Below are 21,153 nucleotides of genomic sequence, written 5' to 3'. Positions count from 1 at the left end.
TTTCCCATTTTCTCAAGAAAGGGAAGGAAATATTGAATTTTATTATTTAAATTTCTTAGAAGCAATAAATTTTATTCAAATTAGAAGAAATAAATAGATAGGGATGAGTATGTAATACATAACATCCTTGTGAACAAGGAGACAAAAACAAAGATGAGAAAAGAAAGCAAGATTGTTAATACAACAATGCAAATCAAGCCCTCTGCATACTTATCAAAGAGACAGCTTGAAGGAGAAGCCATAAAAACAATCCTGTGCTAGAATTAATGTAATTAAAAAGATCCATGAAAACCAAGCATCTGCAAGAGATGGGTTTAACTTATGATCAGCCACGTGAAAACCAAGCCATAAAAACAATCCTGTGCATACTTCATCAGTCACGTAATGTAAGTCATGGAAATCTATGATCAATGCTAACCTTGTTTAAGGCAAGGCTAAGGCAGTTCTTTGCAGCAGATAAATCTCCTTTCTTCCAAATGCAGTTACCTAAACATAGCCAAGCATCTGCAAGAGATGGGTTTAACTTAACCTGGGGCACAGAAGATTCAATTATAAATCATTCGCTTAAATATCAGTATAAATACGCATTAAATCACAGAAACTAACAATTCAGTCTTGCTTACAGCTTTTGATAGATGATCCTCAGCTTCTTTCCTGTAGTCAGGAAACACATCCAACATCTTCCCTCGACCCGACACGAGTAAACAGAAAGTGATATTAATTCAAATCATATTAAAACTGTTCAATCTAATTCAAATCAAAATAACTTACTACATTGAACTCCATCAATCCAACATCAAAACATAATTAAATGCAACCTACAACAAATGTCTCATTCTTACAGCAACTTCTTCCACCGAAATACAAATTAAGATCACAAATTCAAGATCATTTAACTGATGAAAAATTTGAAATATAAAAGTCATTAAGCAACTGAATAATTTTGAGCGCCATGATCAGCTATTGAATGTAGATTCATGTCCATGATATCTTCTGTCAATTCTTCCAAAGCTATTGCTGATTGCTCTATAAAAATAAAAATCAAATGAGTTAATTAAAATCCTTAAAATAAACAGTTAATGAATAAGTGATTGATAATGTATATTACCTTGCTCTCCATATAACCAATCTCTAGTGCAAATCAATGCTTCAACTATGTCAGGTTTGAGTGAACTTCGGTATTGATCAAGTACTCTTCCTCTAACACTAAAAGCACTTTCCGAAGCAACACTAGAAATAGGTATCCCAAAAATATCTCTTGCCATTGCAGCAACTTCTGGATACCTAAATTGATTAGCCTTCCAATATGATAACACATCCAAGCTAATATTTCTTCTGTCAATCCTTGGATCCTCTAAATATAATTCAAGCTGAGTCTTTTGTGGCACAACCACTTCATGAAAAGTATCAAATTCCTAACAATATTATAAAATAAATAATATCAATAAATATACAAAAGAATATAAACAATTACAAGACAAATAATTATGTTAACTTACACTCAAAACATCTCTAGATGTAGTAGAAATTGAGGTTTCATCAATTGTCTCACTCCCACCATCTGTAGCCCTCCTTGTTGAAGAAATAGATGAATAGTTTCTGATTCCATCATTTGCATACTCATTAAACAAGGAAACCAATTTGTCTTTCACCTTTGTGGATTCGTTCACCCCATCATCACCATACAACTTATTGTAGCACCATTCAACAAAACTCATCTTATATCTAGGATCCAAAATGACAGCTATGGCTAAAATCATACTAAATTCAGACCAATATTTGTCAAATTTAGTGAATATCTTTTCAGCCATATTCACAATATAAGCATCATCACTTTTCAATCCTTTTTGTAATGTCAGATGTGCAGTAAAAACATAAGGAAAGTAAAGATTTGCAGTTGGATGCTTGGTTTTAGAGAAGACGCAAGTAATATCATAAAATACATGCAAGAACTCATTGATCTTTTCTATCCTATCCCATTCATCTCTAGATGGACAATATTTGTAGTTGGAATCACTTAACTCAAGGTGCATGAAGGCACGTTTATAGAAGAGTGCACTATCAAGCATGAGAAAAGTAGAATTCCATCTTGTTGGAACATCTTGCCTACAACCTCTTCTAGATGCAAGAGAACTTTGAGCAACACACTGCAAAAAATTTTGTTTCCTTGCTTGTGACCCCTTCACATACTTAACACTTTCCCTAACTTTCACAATAGATGCATCAACCTCTTCCAATCCTTCTTGAACTATCAAATTTAATATGTGAGCACAACATCTCACATGAAAAAACTCACCATTGCATAAAAGTCCACCTCCAATCAACAGTTGATCTCTCAAAAATTGAACACAAACATCATTTGCAGAAGCATTATCCAATGTAATTGAAAAAAATTTCCCATCTAACCCCCAATCCTTCAAAAAGGTGTGAATTTTTTCAGCCAATGAGATTCCAGTATGTGGAGGTGGCATAAACCCAAAATTTAGAACTCTTTTATGCAGATGCCAACTCTTGTCAACAAAATGTGCAGTCAAACATATAAATCCATCAGTGTTTAAAGAAGTCCATAAATCAGATGTTAAACTAACTCTATTGGTATTCTCCTTTAACATATTCAAGCATCTATCTTTCTCCCTTTTATGCAACTTAACACAATCAGCCTTCACTGTGTTTCTAGTTATAATATTCAAATTCGCACGCAAATATAGAAGAAGAACTCTAATGCCTTGCCATTCAGTAAATTGAAATGGCAAATCATGCATAATAATGGCAGCTATCAATAACTCCCTAAATTTCTCATGGTCAAATTTAGGCTCTAAACTGAAGGAGCTATTTTGAGTTGAAAGAATCATCTGTCCAACATCCCTAGTATCTCTTCTCACACATCCATCCAAATGTCGCTTTAAATTACCAGTGCCATATTTACTATCAGCCATGTATAATTGATCACAATACTTACATTTGGCTTGAATTTTACATCCATCCTTATTTATTGGAATGCGCTCGAAGTGTTGCCAAACCTTGGATACTAACTTTCTCGGTTTCTTTGTTGGCACCTTTGTGCCTGTTGACCCAGCTGTATTATCACCCTCAACATTTGCATCTTGAACATCAACCTCGTGATCCATCATATTCTCTCCACTGCTGTTGTGTGATTCAAAGTCCATCTACATGTAAAAAGGAGAAGTTAGAATATCTATTATATAAATGAGAAAGCAAAATTCAGAATTTACATATATTATATATGGATCACAAAGTTAAAAAGTTTCATGCACAAACTATTCCAATGCAGTTCCAAAGACTAGTGTAAGCAATAGCAACTTTAAAAATAGATGGCAATGCAATAGGAAATGTCCAAGTGCTAATGCAGATTGCCAAGTCTCTAAAAAAAAGACATGTTTGTATTTGTAAGAACTACTGCCAACTATAACAAGTAATTTATGGAACCAGGATTATGGAAACTTGCAGTGAAGACCAAAAAATTAAGAACTACTGACATGTTTGTAAGAAATTCCCATTCTTCCACTTCTATACTCTAATCAGTTTCTTATGCTTTCAAGACCAAAAGTTTTCTGCTTTAATTTCACTTCATTGATCACCTAATCGTGACCAAGCTGCTCAATGTAGACTACATTGACAAGCTCGGTTTATGCCATCAACAGGGGTCTAACATTGCTTATTTATCTCACATATTCCTCGTCCAAGTAATCAGATCACAGGACAACTAAAGTCTAAAGAAAAACTATTTTCATGCTCACTATAATTCGATCTTCACATTAAGAAGATATTTAGAATTTTCATAGTTCCTAAGCCACATTAATGTTCTGACTTAGATTAATACACCCTTTAGTCAACAGTGAGAATTTCAATTTCAAGAACACTTCTTTGAATTTGTGAGAGTTATGTCCAAATCGGTCTAAATGAGTAGAAGTAATGAAATAAGAGACAATAAGTTAACTTCTTGTTCTTGAGGCATACTTGGAAACCGAAACAGGGAGAGAGGAAACATAACAACTATCATTCCTAATCTCACATGCAACCGTACAGGGTAGGAGAACAAGAAAAAAAAAGAAAACTTCAGAAATCAACTGGTTACCTTCAGAAATCAACCGTACAGAGCTTGAATCCAATTGCATGCAAGAGGAAAGAGAAACTCTTCCACGGCTGGTCAGAACTCAGAAACGGGAAACCTGCAGTGGAATGAAAGAAAGACCCAAATTTAAGCACGATTGATCACAGAGGGGAACAAAACAGAAAAGGTAAACGTCTTACCCCTTTGTTTGCTGGTGCGCAGCTGAAAGAGGAAAGGAAACACGAGCGTATTTGTAGGTGCCTCACCTTCAAGGACCGAGTTAAACAACGCACACAAGAAGAAACCCCTGGAGGCGAGAGCAGACAGCGTAGAGAGGCGAGATAGAATAGAGCTGCGTTGTTAAATGGAAACCCTAAACTCTAAAGGGCTAAGGCGTATTTGATACCAGATTTTTTACGGGTCAAAGTGGGTTCACGGGTTGACCCGTGACCCGACACGATTTTTTCGTGTCACTATTTTCCAACCCTAACACGACCCATTTACTAAACGGGTTGACCCATACACGAAATTTTCATGTCGGGTCCGGGTCGGGTTCGCGGGTCGTGTCACAAATTGCCACCCCTACCGATCTGGTTTTCAAAATACTGATTTGGATAATATAATTTTATCTCCTATACATTTGAAAACCATATTTCTTTTTTCTTTTTTCTCTTCACGTGATTTAAACGGGTTTTATATACTTTTATATGTGTATAAAAAAATATCTCTTATCTATATATATATATATTCTAAAGTAAAATCATTTGTTGCAAGTTTGCTGATGTGTCATTTTCTAATGCATTTTGAGCTTTGTGTTCATACTACTTCAATTTAAAATTTTTCCTCTTTTAGAAACATTTTCAATTAAAATAAAATTATTTTAAATGAATTAAAATTAAAAGGGTTATTAATTCATTTTCGTGAAAAATAGTGCAGCTTTTATGGCAGTTCAAATTTTCAATGCAACTAAATCTCATTACCTTCTCCCTTGGAAAATGTTGGGCATATTCATTTTGTATAAACATAGAAGTTGTGTTTCTTTTTTTTTTTGGCTTGCCTCCGATTTCTTTCTTCATTTGTGTTTGTAGGGATTGTTGTATTAGTATTATTTTTTGTTTACTTTGGCTTGCCTCCGATTCGTTTCTTCGTTTGTGTTTGTAGAGGTTGTTGTATTCGTATTAATTTTTGGTTACTTTATAAACAAATGCTCTGAATTCGTTTTCATTTTTTGTATACTAATTCTCTTTTTTTCGTTTTCTACGGCGGAAGGTTTCATCGTATTTCATGTTGTGTAGTGCTTGCCTGCGTTTTTTTTTCGTTCGTATGTGTAGCGGATGTTGTATTATTATTATTTGTGTTTACTTTATAAACAAAATGCTATTAATTCGTTTTCATTTTTTGTATACTAATTCTCTTTTTTTCGTTTCTAGGGCGGAACAAGTATTCTATTCAAGGAGCAATTAATCATGTAAAGGGCAAATCTACTTAAATTGCACAAGCGTACGCATCAAGTAATATAGGGTCTGTTATGAGCCCCAGATTATTGTCCTCAGGGAACAATTCTAAAAGTGATGTTTAAAAGAAATGTAATTAAGAAAAAGAAAACAGAGAGCAAAAATAAGTAAATAGCAATTCGCTTCAAGGAGCCAATTTGTTCTCAAACCAAGGTTAGCCAATGAGCACTTGGCACCAGCTGGTTGAACAGAGTCAAAGAATCTGAGTGACTAAGAACTGGGTTTCTCCCTTAAATTTTATTGAACCTTGCCTTGTAGGAATTTGGAAAACATGGGAGTTGAGAGCAACAGTAATTGTGAGAATAGTGACAGAAACAGAGAGCAAAACAATAATTGTTTTGGGAATTTTTATATTTGTCAAACAAGTAACAAAAGAGAAATAAAATAACAAAGACTCAAAATTAAAAAGTCGTAGGCCTAGGTTGGTATTTTCACCATCTTGGTCGTTCTACAATGTCATAGGTTTTCAAAAATAAAATGTGCTCCCATCAACTATTCTGGGTATGGAGACAAATTTCTCTATCTACACGTCCTTTTCTCCCTAAGTGAACTAAATCAAACATGCATTACTTCCTCCAGATTACGTGAGGAGTCTTAGGTTGAAACTTAAGGGAGATCATATTTTCCTTCTCAGAAGAGCATGGCTGAAAGGATCGCTAGCAAAAACAATTTACATATGACAGTGCTTTTCCTTCCGGGTATTCCTCTGACTTAGAGCAAAATACTCTAAGACTTTTAATGTTGCTTCACACAGCCTTGTGAGGGTTTCATCGACCAAATGATCCTGGGAAGAGGTTGCAAACCAAGGGGTATCACAATATTAGAACATTAAACCAAGAAACACTCATTTTTTATTAGAGAAAACATATTTTCATTACAAGTTCATCCTAAAACAAAGACGAGTACTTCTACTTCACTCTTACCTACTAAAAATACTTAGCTCATACTAAGGAGCATAATGAAAACCTATTTACAAAAAGAAAATAAAAATAGAAGAAAATCCTAAGGAGGACAATGAGTCTTCTCTAAGGGGGCGTTTGGTACAGGAGAAATTTTTTTTATCAGGAAAATAAATCTGCTCCGAATATGATGGGAAGAATTTTTTGTCGAGTAAGTTAAAAAAAGTATTTGGTAGATCAAAATTTTTCTAGGAAAATTGGATGAATTTTAATGATGCTATGTGTAAAATTTTACCACCGCGGAGGGAATTTTTTTTTTATCTCATCCATGGCAAAATTTCACTGATGGTCCATGTGTAAAAAAAACTAGACAGGAAAAAAATTTCTCATACCCCTTTTAATTCTTCCTCCTACCAAACATGGCCACATATTTTTTCCTGCCGTCTTTTCCCAGACATTTTTTTCCTCCTACCAAACACCCCCTAAGAGTGCCAAAAGCTTCTGAAAGTAGTGATTTCTTCAGTATTTATAGGTGAAAGGTTCCTTAAAGGTGTTGTCTTGGCCATTGATCAATGGTGCAGATTTCATCAGTTGCTCCTGTTGAGTGACGCTGCTCCTACCAAGTCAGCCCTAAATTCCTTCTTCTAAGCTTCTTTTGCTGTATTTTGGTGTTGTGATGCTGCAAGGGCATTGTTCAATTCTCCACTCTGCTCTGCTAACGTGTCGACCAACCATAGGTTGTTGCTTTTTCTAAAAAAAAGATGTTGCCATAATGCTTTTTTTGCTCCTTCGTGCTTTATTTTCTCCCTTTTCTCTTTCTTATTCATTTCTCTAAGTTTGTTTTAATTCTGAATTGAGTCTCTTCTATGGGCATTGGGCCTCCTAGAAATGAGAAACAATTTTCAGAAATTGCACAAAACTGCGAGTTGCTCCCTGATTTTCAGAACTGTGAGTTGCTCTAGCCTTATTTAGTCATAAATTGCTCCTGAAGACAAACTTGGAATAAAACATTAAAACTTAATAGGAAAAAAGGAAAATTTAAGAACATATAAATAATGAATGGATCTCAATTTTCGAAGACCATCACCCAACACTTAGCAAAGTGCACAACGTTGGAAAATGGGGTGTTAATCTTATGATACATGAAACACCTTCTCTCCGACCATAGATACAACCATGTGATTAGGGTCACTCACTTATTTAAAAAAAGAGCAATACGAAATTTGATAGGTCTGTAGGAAAGAGAACTATTGTCTAACAAGAGTAGTTTTCCCCAAAATTTATAGTCGTGAACATCAATTGTGAGAATTGTATTGGTCTTTCTTGACAATACAGAAACAATGACTTTTCAGAATACGAAATAAGTGTGTAAATGTAAGTTTGTATAAAGTATCATCTTTTCATAACTTTTTGGTCAATATTTCGTAGTAGGGTGACTTGGGTCAGGCCCAAGTTTGGCCAGCCCAGATATAAAATTATTTAGTACGACTGAACGGGCCTATTCTTTTGACACCTCTAATATGTTTTATATAGGCATCATGGGCTGTCTGTCTTTTTTTTTTTTTTTTGATAACAAGGGCTGTCTGTCTTTATTATCTCATAAGCTGGTTAACTTTTTCTTTCCTTGTGGTGGTTCTTTATTTCCATGTTGGAATTGGAAGATTGTTGGAAATTTAAATATGATAGTTAAAAAATGAAAATATGTCAAGTAAAGATCATATAATTTATAAGGACTCATACTCAATATCCCAAAGTTTTGTCGCGGGTTAAGATACTGTATCAAACCTACTACTCCCACTTGCCCACCTAACATAAAATAATATTAACGTCGTCCGAATTAAGGGCTATTTACAAGTCTTGGGTGGAATGGCCATTTACCACTTTTCAATAGTTGTTGTCCAATCTTATAGCAAGTTGACAAATCAATAACTCATAATTATGATAACAGTAGTGTCAATGACCAAGGTCCAAGCCTGAATATGAAATCAGATAGTTACCCCTGTCATCAATTGAAGTATTATTTCCGTCCTCAATATGGAAACATGAGAAAAGATATAATATTTTGTCAAATGAAATTGATTTTGATGGGTTGAGGAGCATAGCACATACATGAGAAGACAAATTAAAGCTCTGCTTTACACTAGGAACTTCGAGTTGATAAATTTGTGTAATGATGTTCCTAGTTATTATATATAATTAAAGGGATAAATAAGAATAATGTTGTAGGAAAAAACTGGTGTCATGCAACCACTTGAGACAACACAAAGTCCTTGAAAAGAGTGCATCTTTCACTTTCTTTATTATTATCTAGTTTGTCTTTTCTTTGTAGAAAAAAAAAAATTATTCATGTAACATGACAAAACAAAAACCCATAATTAAAACGTGAAATATTGTGCTTATTGACCATTGGCTTAATTTTTTATTAAAAAAATTTAGAAATCAAAAGAAATAGTATCACGAAAGTAGAATTTTTTTTATAATATTACTTAGATTTACTACAGTTTAGGCGGCTAGACTTGTCAAAATGTTGCATACTCAGTGAACTTATGAGTTATGATCGAAATGAATGGGGTTCACCGGAGAAGGAAGATGTCGCTTACTTTCGTGAGCGTTTGGCACGGGAGAACTTTTTTTATCCGAAAATTTTAATTTTTAAAAATATGATAAAATTATTCAGTTTACGATAATATTCAAAAATAAAAATTTAAAAAAATTTAATTTTTCGAAAATCTTAAAAAAGATCGCCTACCAAACGTCTCATCCATATAAGTACTCCATCCAGCTCCACCATAGTGAGAAGAAGTCAAATACAAAACGACAGTCAGAGCATCTGTCATTCCTTTATTTTTTTTTGAGAATTTTTCTTATTTTTTTATGCCGAATTAATCAGTGCTTCTTTTTCAGATGAATTTATTGTGATTTATATTGCACCAATACTGACACGAGACACAGAATACGACATGACACGACACGGCGATACCTTAATTCTAAAAAATATCATATTTTAACATATTAGGACATGTTTTGATATTAAATAATATTTTTAATATATATAATATAATTTATATTTAATACATTTAATAATTCATAATAAGTCATATAAGTAATCAAATATTCAAATTTCATAACATAAATATAAACAAAAATAATTTTTTGTACCTTGTTAATTTTTTATGTCAAATTCTATAACAGAAAAAATTAATTTATATATTATTTTTCATGTTTAATTAATAAAATAAAATTAAAAAAAAAATATGTCGAATACGTGTCGGAGCATTGATCAAGTGTTGAACAAAGTTGATCGCGTGTCGAAAAAATATGTCGGGGCATTGACTATATATCCTCAAATATTGATCGCGTGTCGAAAAAATATGTCGGGCCATTGACTATATATCCTCAAATATTGATCGCGTGTCAAAATGTGTTGATATCTCACACATGTCTGAGACACATTTTTCAAAAAATTTAATGTGTTCGTGCTTTGTAGATCGTGATATGTTTGATGATGGAGGTTTATGGTACATTTAATGTGAATTAGAATTTTTCTTTTCACCATTTTGACCCTAAATATTTTTTGAGGTAAATCGGCTCCTCAAAAATTTTAAGAAATTTTAATTTTTTGAGTCGATTATAAAATAAATATTGACTTAAAATTTAATTACAGTTTGATTTAAATCGAATCCAAATTCCCTCTTATATCTAGCTGATCAGCATAAGTTGTCAACTAAGTGACTATTAAATTGCTATCTTAGACTCAGCTTTTTTTTTTTCAGCTTCCAATCTCTTTCTCAATTATCCATCCTAAACAATCTCGGACTTAAATTTTGCTTTAATGTAAGTATATCCTTCCCCTTAAAAATATGCTTTTGAGATGATTATTATTTGAGAAAATAAAATAAAATAAACTCATTTTTACTCAAATAAATTAAAATTCAAAATCAATGAGCAAAAACAAAATGAAAAGAAACAGCAGAAAATATTATTATATAATTAAGAATTTAACTTTTACTATTAATTGAAAAATAAATAAGAATTAGAGATTAAAATGATAAACAATCATGTATAATTAAGTAAAAAATACATAAATTAATAAATGTCATATAACCAATAACCCCAGCAACGAAATTGATTGGGTTGAGTGGTGGAAAAAAATGGCCAAAGAAAGAGATGGCAAAAGATTCAATGCAATTTAAGTACTCCAGCCTCTCCACCAGCGTAGGAAGAGGTCGAAAATAAAACGACAAACAGTAGCAATTGTCATTCATTTATTTCTTGACAACTTTTTCTTATTTTTGTACGTTAATTGGTGCTTTTTTTCTAATAGATTTGTCAACGTTTCGTAAGTTGGATATTCGATGTCTATGGTACATTTATTAAATTGCTATCATAAACTTGGCATTTTGTTAGCTTCCAAAACTGACTAATTCTTTAGTTGTCTCTTTTTCCATTATCCATCGCAAATCGCATGCATTCTCATAGTAGCACGTTAACTATATTGTCATTATTATTCATTGTAGGAATTGTTATCATTAAAAAAAAAAAAATCAAATTTAATAGTTGAGACAATGGTGAATTACTGAATTATAATAAAGAGCAATGGCGGACACACAGGTGACTAGGTGAGTATAAGTGTCTACACTTACAGACAAGAAAAAAGGAAAAAAGAAATAAAAAAATTAAAGAAAAAAGTTAAAAATATGTCCAATCCAACCAACTCCTACAATTAAAACATAGCCAATTGCTTTGTTTTTTTTTATATAAACCTTACTAGCTCCAAATCTTAATAAATATCAACATTTCTGAAATTCAATCTTCATCAAGTGGAGGAGAATCGCATGGGTTTTTCACGTTCTTTTTGAAACAAAAGTGGCCAACTCTAGATCAAATAGACATAGACAAAAGTGAATTTTTGATCGATTAACTTCTACAATTATATTATATTTTACAAATGTCTTTTTGTGGTGTTTAATTTTTTTAATTATCATTATCTATTATTTCCTTAAAACTTTGATTGATTCACCAAAACTTTACTTTTAAAGTGAAAGTAAAAATTGAATCATAATCTTTAAAATTAAAAATAAAAAAGTTGTGCAAACATAAAAAAAATTTCCCGGGTCCGCCACTGATAAAAGTGTAAAGAATCTGGCTTGTTTCCGTAATATAGATCTAGATCTTTCCTATTTATTTGATATATGTATTTTTTAAACCTTATCTAACTTTTTCAAAAATTCTATCTGCCTTGAAAGCTTATTCCAAGATTTACTTTATATTAAAGTTTATAAATTGAGTAACAAACCATCTTTCAATAAGGTAATAGACCTAAACCTGAAGACGAAGACTTAGCCTTTGAATAAGCTAATAAGTATTTAATTTTAAGATTACAAAAAAAAAAAAATTAATACAATAATAATATAATATATATTTTCTTAATAGATTAGTCTATTTTTGATAACCTAAAAAATGACCTTTTTCTAGCTAATTTGGCTTTTAAAAATTCTTAACTTATTTAATGTGAGGTTTAATGCAGGTTAGGTCATAGGTCTTTAATGAATCATCTGATTTGTTTCACCCCAAATTATAATTAACATGTCATATATTTAACAATAAATTATAATTGTACAATTTATATTCATAGCGTCAGATGCAAAATTTGTAATTTATTTATTGTAAATTGATGGTATGGATATCCTTAGTACAAAATATTATCATTTATTAAAATGGCATTTTCACATGAAAACATATGTACAAGTAGTGTTTATCTGTTTCTACTGAATACTAGCCAACCTATAATTCTCATGGAGACTTTTGAACATCTCACCAATAATATATATTTAAAAAATGCGATTAATTTATTTTCACCTTTGCTCTGTTAAGAAAGAGGAAAGCGAAAGACATAGGAAGTAATCTGCATATATAACTAAGTAAAAGAGAATACACATAAAAATTACATGATGTGAGACTTTAGCTTATATATTAGACTACTCTATATACAATAATTTCAACAGCTCCCTAATCTTCCAATAAATCTTGTTTCTTCCTTAGGCCATTTTATCTACCTGACGTCACCGAGATTGTTATCTCATTAATGGAACAACTTTTATGCCACTCTAGCTCCTCCATGGATGTGATGGTATAAAATGATGGCTGTTTTGGTGGAGGTAATTGGGCAATTTCATTTGAAAGAAAAGAAACAACCTCAAGCATAGTGGGCCTGTCCATTGCTTGATCTTGAGTGCATAAGAGACCTATATGAATGCACCGTAACACTTGGATGTGAGGGTATGACCCATCCAACACTGAATCAATTAGCTTTAGAGCTTCCCTTTCGTTCCATAATTGCCATGCCTGAAATAAATGCATTTTCTTAATTTTTAACCCAATCAATCAAATTTTTGTCGTACCTATTGCATGGTTTGAAGTAACTTACATATCCTATAAGATTGAGTGGATAATAACTACTATTTTTCTTTCCACTCACAATCTCCAAAAGCAGGATGCCAAAACTATATACATCAGTTTTAGTTGAGATGACACCCCTCATGGCATACTCTGGAGACATATAGCCACTGAAAAAATATCATTAATCCATCAAAAAATATTATAGTGCTTGGAAAAAAAAAATGATAAAGTAAAATTTTATCATATAGATACTTACAATGTCCCAACAATTCTGTTGGTTTTTTCTTCAGATTCTGTCAATCCAAATATTCTGGCCATCCCAAAATCTGATATTTTTGGATTCATCTCATTGTCCAGTAAAATGTTGCTAGCTTTCAAGTCTCTATGTATCACTTTTAATCTTGAATACTGATGTAAATATACAAGTCCTTGTGCAATACCTTCAATAATTCTGAATCGTGTCTTCCATTCTAACACGTTTCCTTTGTTGGAATCTACTTTGAAGAAAAGCTTAGTATATAATAATCTAAGGCATAAATGAAAAAATTGAGCAGAAGGCATAAACATATTTGACCAGGAAATCTACATACCAAAGAGATACAAATTCAAGCTTTTGTTGGGCATGTACTCATAAACTAATACTCTTTCTTCTCTGTCAATGCAGAAACCTAGAAGCCTCACTAGATTAGTGTGCTGGAGTTTTACAATTAGCATAGCTTCATTTTTGAACTCTACCAACCCTTGTCCCGAGCTTTTGGAAAGTCTCTTTATAGCTATTTCTTGACCGTTTGGCAGTTTCCCCTGAAAAAAGTTACATCTCATTATTTAGCTCTAAGTGCGTAATTAGTACATGCATACTGAATACTTTAATGAGGCTGAATAAGAAAATTGAACAATGAAAACGGTTATGGGAAGCCCATACTTTAAAAGGCGCAACATCAAAGGAAAGTCAAGCAAATAAGGAAGGGAATCTTTTATCAATAAGAATCCTATCCAGACAGCTGTACAATTGGACTCTAACCCCCACATAGGCCACCATACCGTTATCCATAGGTAAACTCTATAAATAAGAGGTAAAACTTAAAGTTATGAGACTAATCTCTTTCTTACTTATGTTGTTACTATGCACACAAATCACCCCTTTGACAAAAGCAGTTTCTATCCATGCATAGTAATCCGCAACCTTAAGAATATTTGCTTTATAGATACCTTAGAAAAAACACCAGATTCAAAAGTAACCCAGTAGTCTTCGACTAAATACTTCTCACAGTTAGACAGAACAAAAACAATTTTAACTTCGTTTATTTATGCCTGAACATTTGACTTCATTTGTTTTCCATATAAGAATTTGTTACCTTGTATACAGGTCCAAAGCCACCCTCCCCGATCTTATTTGTGAAAGAAAAATTGTCAGTTGCCTCAAGAATGGTTATAAAGTCGAATATGTGCATTTCATTACTTGTCCTCTCTTCTTTCCTCTGTTCTCTTCCTTCATTGTATGCATTGGAAATTACTATGTTTCCTCCAACTGCACATCATATGTGAAAACTTCAATACTACCTATGGTCAACAGTTATAAAAGATGGCTCCATCGGAATTCAGATGGTCCTATTAGTACTTAATGCAAAAATTGTGTTGATAAGATTATTGTATCTGATCTTCAACTTTATATGAATTCCCATACGAGATTACCTCTTTCTTTGAGTTTTCTCCGCAACACAAAGCACGTGATGCATGATATGATTAGGAAAAGAACTCCAACTGTTGCAGTTACGATCCAAATCCTCCTCTTGCCTCCTGCATGCGAAGAAGAATGTTAATATACTATATCTGCTTAAAAACTTATAATTTAACAAATATTATAAATAAGGATAATTACACTCTTCTAAGATATGCTTCTTTACCATCGTTAAGATGGGGAATTAAGTCCTCAATACCTTATATTTAAGGTATTATATATGACTAAATAAAATATGAACTCATCAATCGATGCTCCAAATCAACACACAAAGTCACATATGTATAGCTTAAGCATATTAGAATATACACATAATATGATCACACATAACAGAACCTCATGTTGTATGTAACTAGACTTGATTGTGTGAACTTACCTTTGGTTCCACTACGAAAGAAGAAAATTTGCCGCCCATCAGCAGTCACATTAGTCACAAGAAAATTTGCTGTGGCCCTGCTCCATATTTCGCAACCAGTTCCATCCTGATTTGCATAAGTGTAGGCCTCACAGGAACAGTTGTTCAAGCACTTCATCCAACAATCAGAAATGGTCAGGTTCTCATTTTCATCAAATGTGAACCCTCTCTTTGACATTACCCCAACACTATTCGAACTGGGCAAGTATAAACCATCTTCTTCCCTGCATTTGGGAGGCCCTGGCATTGTACAACCAGGGGGAGTCTCAGCATCAACACATGAATAAGTTACACCGCTTGCATCCACTTGACCCAATGGTCCCATTGTGATATAACCAGAAACTGAAGCATATTTAAGGTAGGTTAAGCTTTCGTTCGAAAAGTATGTGAAATTGAACTGCTTTTTGTAAACTGAGGAGTTCAAGTTGCTAAAACTTCCATTTCTCCATTTTCCACTACTCCAAATAATTTTCCCTCTCCACATGCTGACCAATTGGTTCGTTTTGGGGTCAAGGCTAAGAGAAAAAGACCCTGAAAAAAGAGATTTAGAACTTCTCCTTGCAGTTAAAGACCAATTATGGCCTGTGTGCTTGTCAAACCCAAGCTTCATCCCTGGTATAAGTGTGTCTGTAGGGTAATCAAAGCTCTGCCATAACACCCTCTTTTGAGACCCATCTGGGTTCAATTCATGAAGTACAAAGTTACCGGTATCCAGAAGAGTGGCACTAAAATTGTTGTTACTTGCAGCTTCAACTGAATATAGGATAATAGTGGTACTGGACAAAATTTTCATGTTACCATATTCATCTATTGTGAGAACTCCAGTGTCATCATGGATTGGCATGTCTCTGTTGGCAACCCAAAAATAGTTATCATTGGCTGATATTCCGAGGTATAATTTTCTGTTTTGTTCATCAGTGGCATCAAGCTGAAAGAAACTCAGCTTGAACAAACCTGAAGATGAAATCAGACGGTTGGTTGCTGTGAGCTGATGACCTTGGAGTAGTGTGTCTTCCTTCAAGTTTGAAGGCTTTGTCAGGTACAGGAAACAACTGAAAGTGATGAAGCATAGTATTCTTTGGCTGAAAGTCATTGTTGGTGAAACATGCAAAGAATGAGTTATGAGGCACTTTACACAATCTGAAGTCTTAGCCTATATATGAAGACAGGGTACCTAATACTGAAATAAATCTTCGGTGATACTATTGCACCAAAGATTAAGTGCATTCTATCAATGAAATAACATGTCAGCAAAAATTCTCTCTCCTCTGCCAAATTTTCTCTCTCTCCTCTGATGTGTAATCCTCTCAATAATGAGATACAGTGAATCTAGGTGTAACAGATGCACCTAAGATTTATTCTTTGGTGAGATAATTTCTAAATTTGAGTAGGGTCAATTTATATCGATGCAAAAATAAGAATTACATTTCTTATTCTATTGATATGTAATTGTTCAAGTATATTTTCATCTTTAATAAGTTAACACTGTTAAAGAATGGGTAAGAGTTTTTACTGTTACATTAATATAAGTTGATGTGTGTTATTACTTATAGCTGGTATAGAAATTCATATCTCTTCCCATCTTAATATATATTTAATTATAAGTGATCAAGTAATTAAATCATAGTAGCTATTGATTAATATTAAATGACTCATGTATAAACCCAACTCAAAAGTTGTTGATGTAGCGATGACACAGTTAGATTTTAGAATTTGACCTCCTTAAAAGATAATGGTTTGGATTCATGAGAATCATAACTTCTTGAAAGGATAAAGAGGCTCAAACTCAAAATCGAAATTAATTGGATCTATTAAGATTTCGTAAACCGGATTTGAATCTTAAAAAAGTAAGGTGTACAAGGATAGCTAAATTAAGCTCGCAGTAATAGCATTTGACCGAAGAAAACAAAGGATTGGGCAAAGAGTCCCGAGTTTGAACGCTGTTTAATCAACGGTGGTTCACCGTAAGAAAAGATGAAAAGGAAATGACACCAACACTAGGGAATTCCAAATTGCTGTGTTTTGAGTAAAAAATCCATGAAAATTTTGGCTTCTATAGGACTCTGTTTTCTAGCACAACCTTGTCTTTTAAAAATAAATACTAGTCTTCAAAACTAAATGGACTGAGAAAATTTGGTATTGGTCTTGTGGAAGATCCAATCTTTAGAACTACTTAGCATGCATTGTACTATTTTTAAAATTTAAGTAAAATTTTAAAATATAAATTGAAAAAAGTAGTTAAAAGAAATTTTGTTAAAAATTATATGAGACGAATGCATAAGTATTTTATGAATCTAAAATATTATATTAATCTAAAATTATTTAGTACATTAATGATATAGATCTAAAATTATTTAGTACATTAATGATATAGATAAAGATTAATGTTGTATATATTTTTGAAATATGAAAATAAGAACTGTTTGATTATATCTTTATTGTTATTTAATTTTGATAGGATTTCACACTAACAAACAAGATAATAAATAGTTACAATTCTAATCTCCATAAAATTTAATGATGTATATATAAGTGCATGTTAGGATGAGTTTTTTTTTTTTTTTTTTTTGGTTTCACAAGTTTTTTTTTATTAAAAGTAATTTTCACTATGTATTTAGATGCAACTTAAAACATCAAAAATCAATAAACATTTAAAATGATATTTTTTTAACCTTTCAAAAATTAAAATATTACTTTTCTTAAAAATGCTTTTTAAATACGGATCAAAACATTACTTTTAAAAAAAAATAATACATCAAAAGTTTTTCTAAATCCATTTACACGGATTCTAAATATTTACCGACTCCAATTAATTTGAGATAAAGGTAATGTTGATGTTGATGTTGATGTATTTAAAGGGTGTAGAGCACAACATTGGATTCTCAATTCTAAAAAACACCTAGCTTGCAGAATGTAGCATTAGTGCACAATATTGGAAAGCCTGGGTGTTGGATAGAATCTATAGTTATGCATATCAATTGTGAGAATTTTATTGGTCACCATGGATTGGAAAGTCATTCTTGACAATGCAAAAACAATGATTTTTTAGAATACGAAATAAGTGTGTAAATGTAAGTTTGTATAAGAATCATTCTTCATATTTTATTTTTTTTCAATATTTCATAGTAGTGTGACTTGGGTCAGGCCCAAGTTTGGCCAGGCCAAATCTAAAAATATTGGATACGGCTGAACGGGCTTAATTTTTGACACTTCTAATTTTTTTTATTTTCTTTTGGAGGTTCTAATATATTTTATATGCGTTTTATAATTCTTAAATTAAAATTTTCCTACACACCTTTTAATTTTCGTGCTGACATGGATCCTACGTATAATTTTTTCTAACACATAGGTCCTACATGTTTTTTATCTCTACAACATGAAATTTCAATTCTCATTCAACATGAGAATTATAAAACCTATTTTATATAGGGATCATGGAACCGTCTTCCTTAATTCACTGATAAGCTGGTTAATCTTTTATTTTCTTGTGGTAGTTCTTAAATTTTACGTCAGTGGAGATTGTTGAAAATTTTAGTGCGATGGAATTTCATATTGATTGAAAATATATCAATTGAATATCATATAATTGTGAGGAGCCATGTATTCAATGACTCAAAATTTCATCTCAGGTTAAAATATGATATCAGATTTAATTGATGATAATTCTCTCATCTCATTTACCACTTTTCAATAGCTGTCCAATCTTATAAGTTGGCAAATTAATAACTCATATTTATGAATAACAGTGTGCATGGCCAAGCCTGAATATGACATCAGATGGTTACCCCTGTAAGACCTTTGAAGTACTATTTAACATGAGAAAAGACGTAGTATTTTGACAATGAAATTGATTTTGATGGGTTGAGGAGCATAGTACATACATGAGAAGACAGATTAAATCTCTGCTTTACACTAGGAATTTCGAATTGATAAATTTGTGTAATGATGTGCCTAGTTACTGTATATAATTAACGGGGATTGTTTTTCTTATGTTGCATAAGCAAAAAACAATTTTCCTACACTCATAATACGAAGAAAGATAAGAGAGAATAAAGAGAGAGAAAATTTAAAATGGATCCCACATAAAATTTGTGTATGTAAGAAGATTATATTATTTTATATAACATAAAAGAAACAATCCCCATAATTAAAACGTAAAAGATTGTGTTTATTGACCATTGACTTAATTTCTTATTAAAAAAATTAGAAATAAAAAGAAATAGTATCACGAAAGTAGAAAACTTTGTATAATAGTACTTAGATGTACTACTGTTTAGGCGGCTAAACTTATCTAAATGTTGCATACTCAGTGAACTTATGATCGAAATGAATGCGGTTGACCGGAGAAAGAAGATATAGGTTTGTTTCAAAGACATTTAAGGACTCCAGCTCCACCATATCGTTAGAAGAGGTAAAAAACAAAACGACTACATTGCTATTTGGTATTCGCATAAGTTTTAATTTTTTGAGCTATTCTCAAATTGAGACTTAGTCACGGTTATAACTCTTAATCTCTCACCTAAAACATAATTGATAGAAATTGAAACCAAATTATTTCTTCAACTACTTAGCTTGTATTGTGAACCTAACTATATACATACATTGGGTCCAGTGGCGGACTCAGGAAAAAAAATTCATGTCCGCACATTAAGTGGCGGGGGTTCGGGGGCAGCGCCTTCGAAATTTTTTTTGATATAACTTTCACATAGAGGAGTTGACTTATCAATGTAGGAAAAATATATAGGATAAATAGCAATTCTAGGCAGATATAAATATAAATTAGTAAAAGATGATGTACAAATTAAGGGAAAAATATGTGTCATTTTAAAGGATATAAAATTGTATCATTTTAAGTGAGAGAAATAGATAGATCATGGGGAAGAGAGTGGACAAAAAAAAAGTGTGGGTACCACTTTTTGTGAGAGTGAAATGACATGAATTGTGTCATTTAAAAACACAAACACTTTTTCCATAAATTAAATGTTACTAGTGAAGCAAGTATGACACTGAAGTTATGTCCAATGATTGTTGAGTTGAGCGATTGAAGTGTGCAAACTCAGAAAATCAAGTCATCCTATCTCTTCAGTTACTACATGAAAACCAGTATTATGCCATAAAAATTAGTGACATTTAATCTCAACAAAAAGTATTTAACATCTGCATTGCAAAATTAACATTGATTAATATACATATTGAACAAGAGACACATAAGAACATATAACAAAAAAAAAAACCTAAAATCTAAATTTCATGTCGCAAGTGCGGACATGTGCCCTATGTGGGTCCGCCGTTGATTGGGTCGGCATTTTTTCACTAGTCGTGAATTGCTCGAAACCAAATTATTTCTTGAACTACTTAGCTTGTATTGTGAACCCAACTATATACATTGGGTCAGCATTTTTTCACTAGTCGTGAATCGCTAGTTGGGATTCGAACTCGAGTCTTATGAGGATGTTCAACAACAACTTATCATTGGGCTGAATTTATTTATTGATTAATATGCACCATTTAATATATATATATATATATATATATATATATATATATATATAATAGAATTATTTTAAAATTGCATCTAGTGGGGATCGAATCTTTGTTGTTCACAAGCTTATAATTATAATTATTTTTTTAAGATGAGTAGGCTCTCCGGGATATCTTCACAAACTTCGATTCTTTTAACTAGCTATAAGACTAATCCTGAGTATAGGGTGGGTCAAAAATTAGGATTTTATACTCTTTTTCAAAATGACATTAATAGGGATCGAACAAAAGTTCTTTCCCACTTAGTCAACTCTCTTGCACTAATTTAATTGTCATAATTGACTTTTAGCTGTGTATTTTAACGTTGAATCAGTAGAAACCCGCGGACTACTAACTACTGAAAAGAAGATTTATTTTTTTATTAATTTTTTAACCGATTTATTGATTATTCGATTTTCCTAATCAAATTAAATCAGATTCTCAAATCATATTACTTATTTCTTGTCCGTTCATACTAGCTTTTTGATCAATGGATTTTCAATTAAACGAATAGAAGTTAGCACATATTTGTAGGTATATCATCAGAAACGCGGAAGCGCATCGAACCGACACGACGAGGGAAAAGATTAACCTTC

This window comes from Gastrolobium bilobum, unplaced genomic scaffold, assembly GCF_033153095.1.
Source record: "Gastrolobium bilobum isolate Gb01-03AN ecotype WA unplaced genomic scaffold, APGP_CSIRO_Gbil_v1 utg739, whole genome shotgun sequence".
Lineage (NCBI taxonomy): Eukaryota > Viridiplantae > Streptophyta > Magnoliopsida > Fabales > Fabaceae > Gastrolobium > Gastrolobium bilobum.
The sequence above is the reverse complement of the archived record's forward strand: the minus strand, read 5'-3'. Positions refer to the sequence as shown.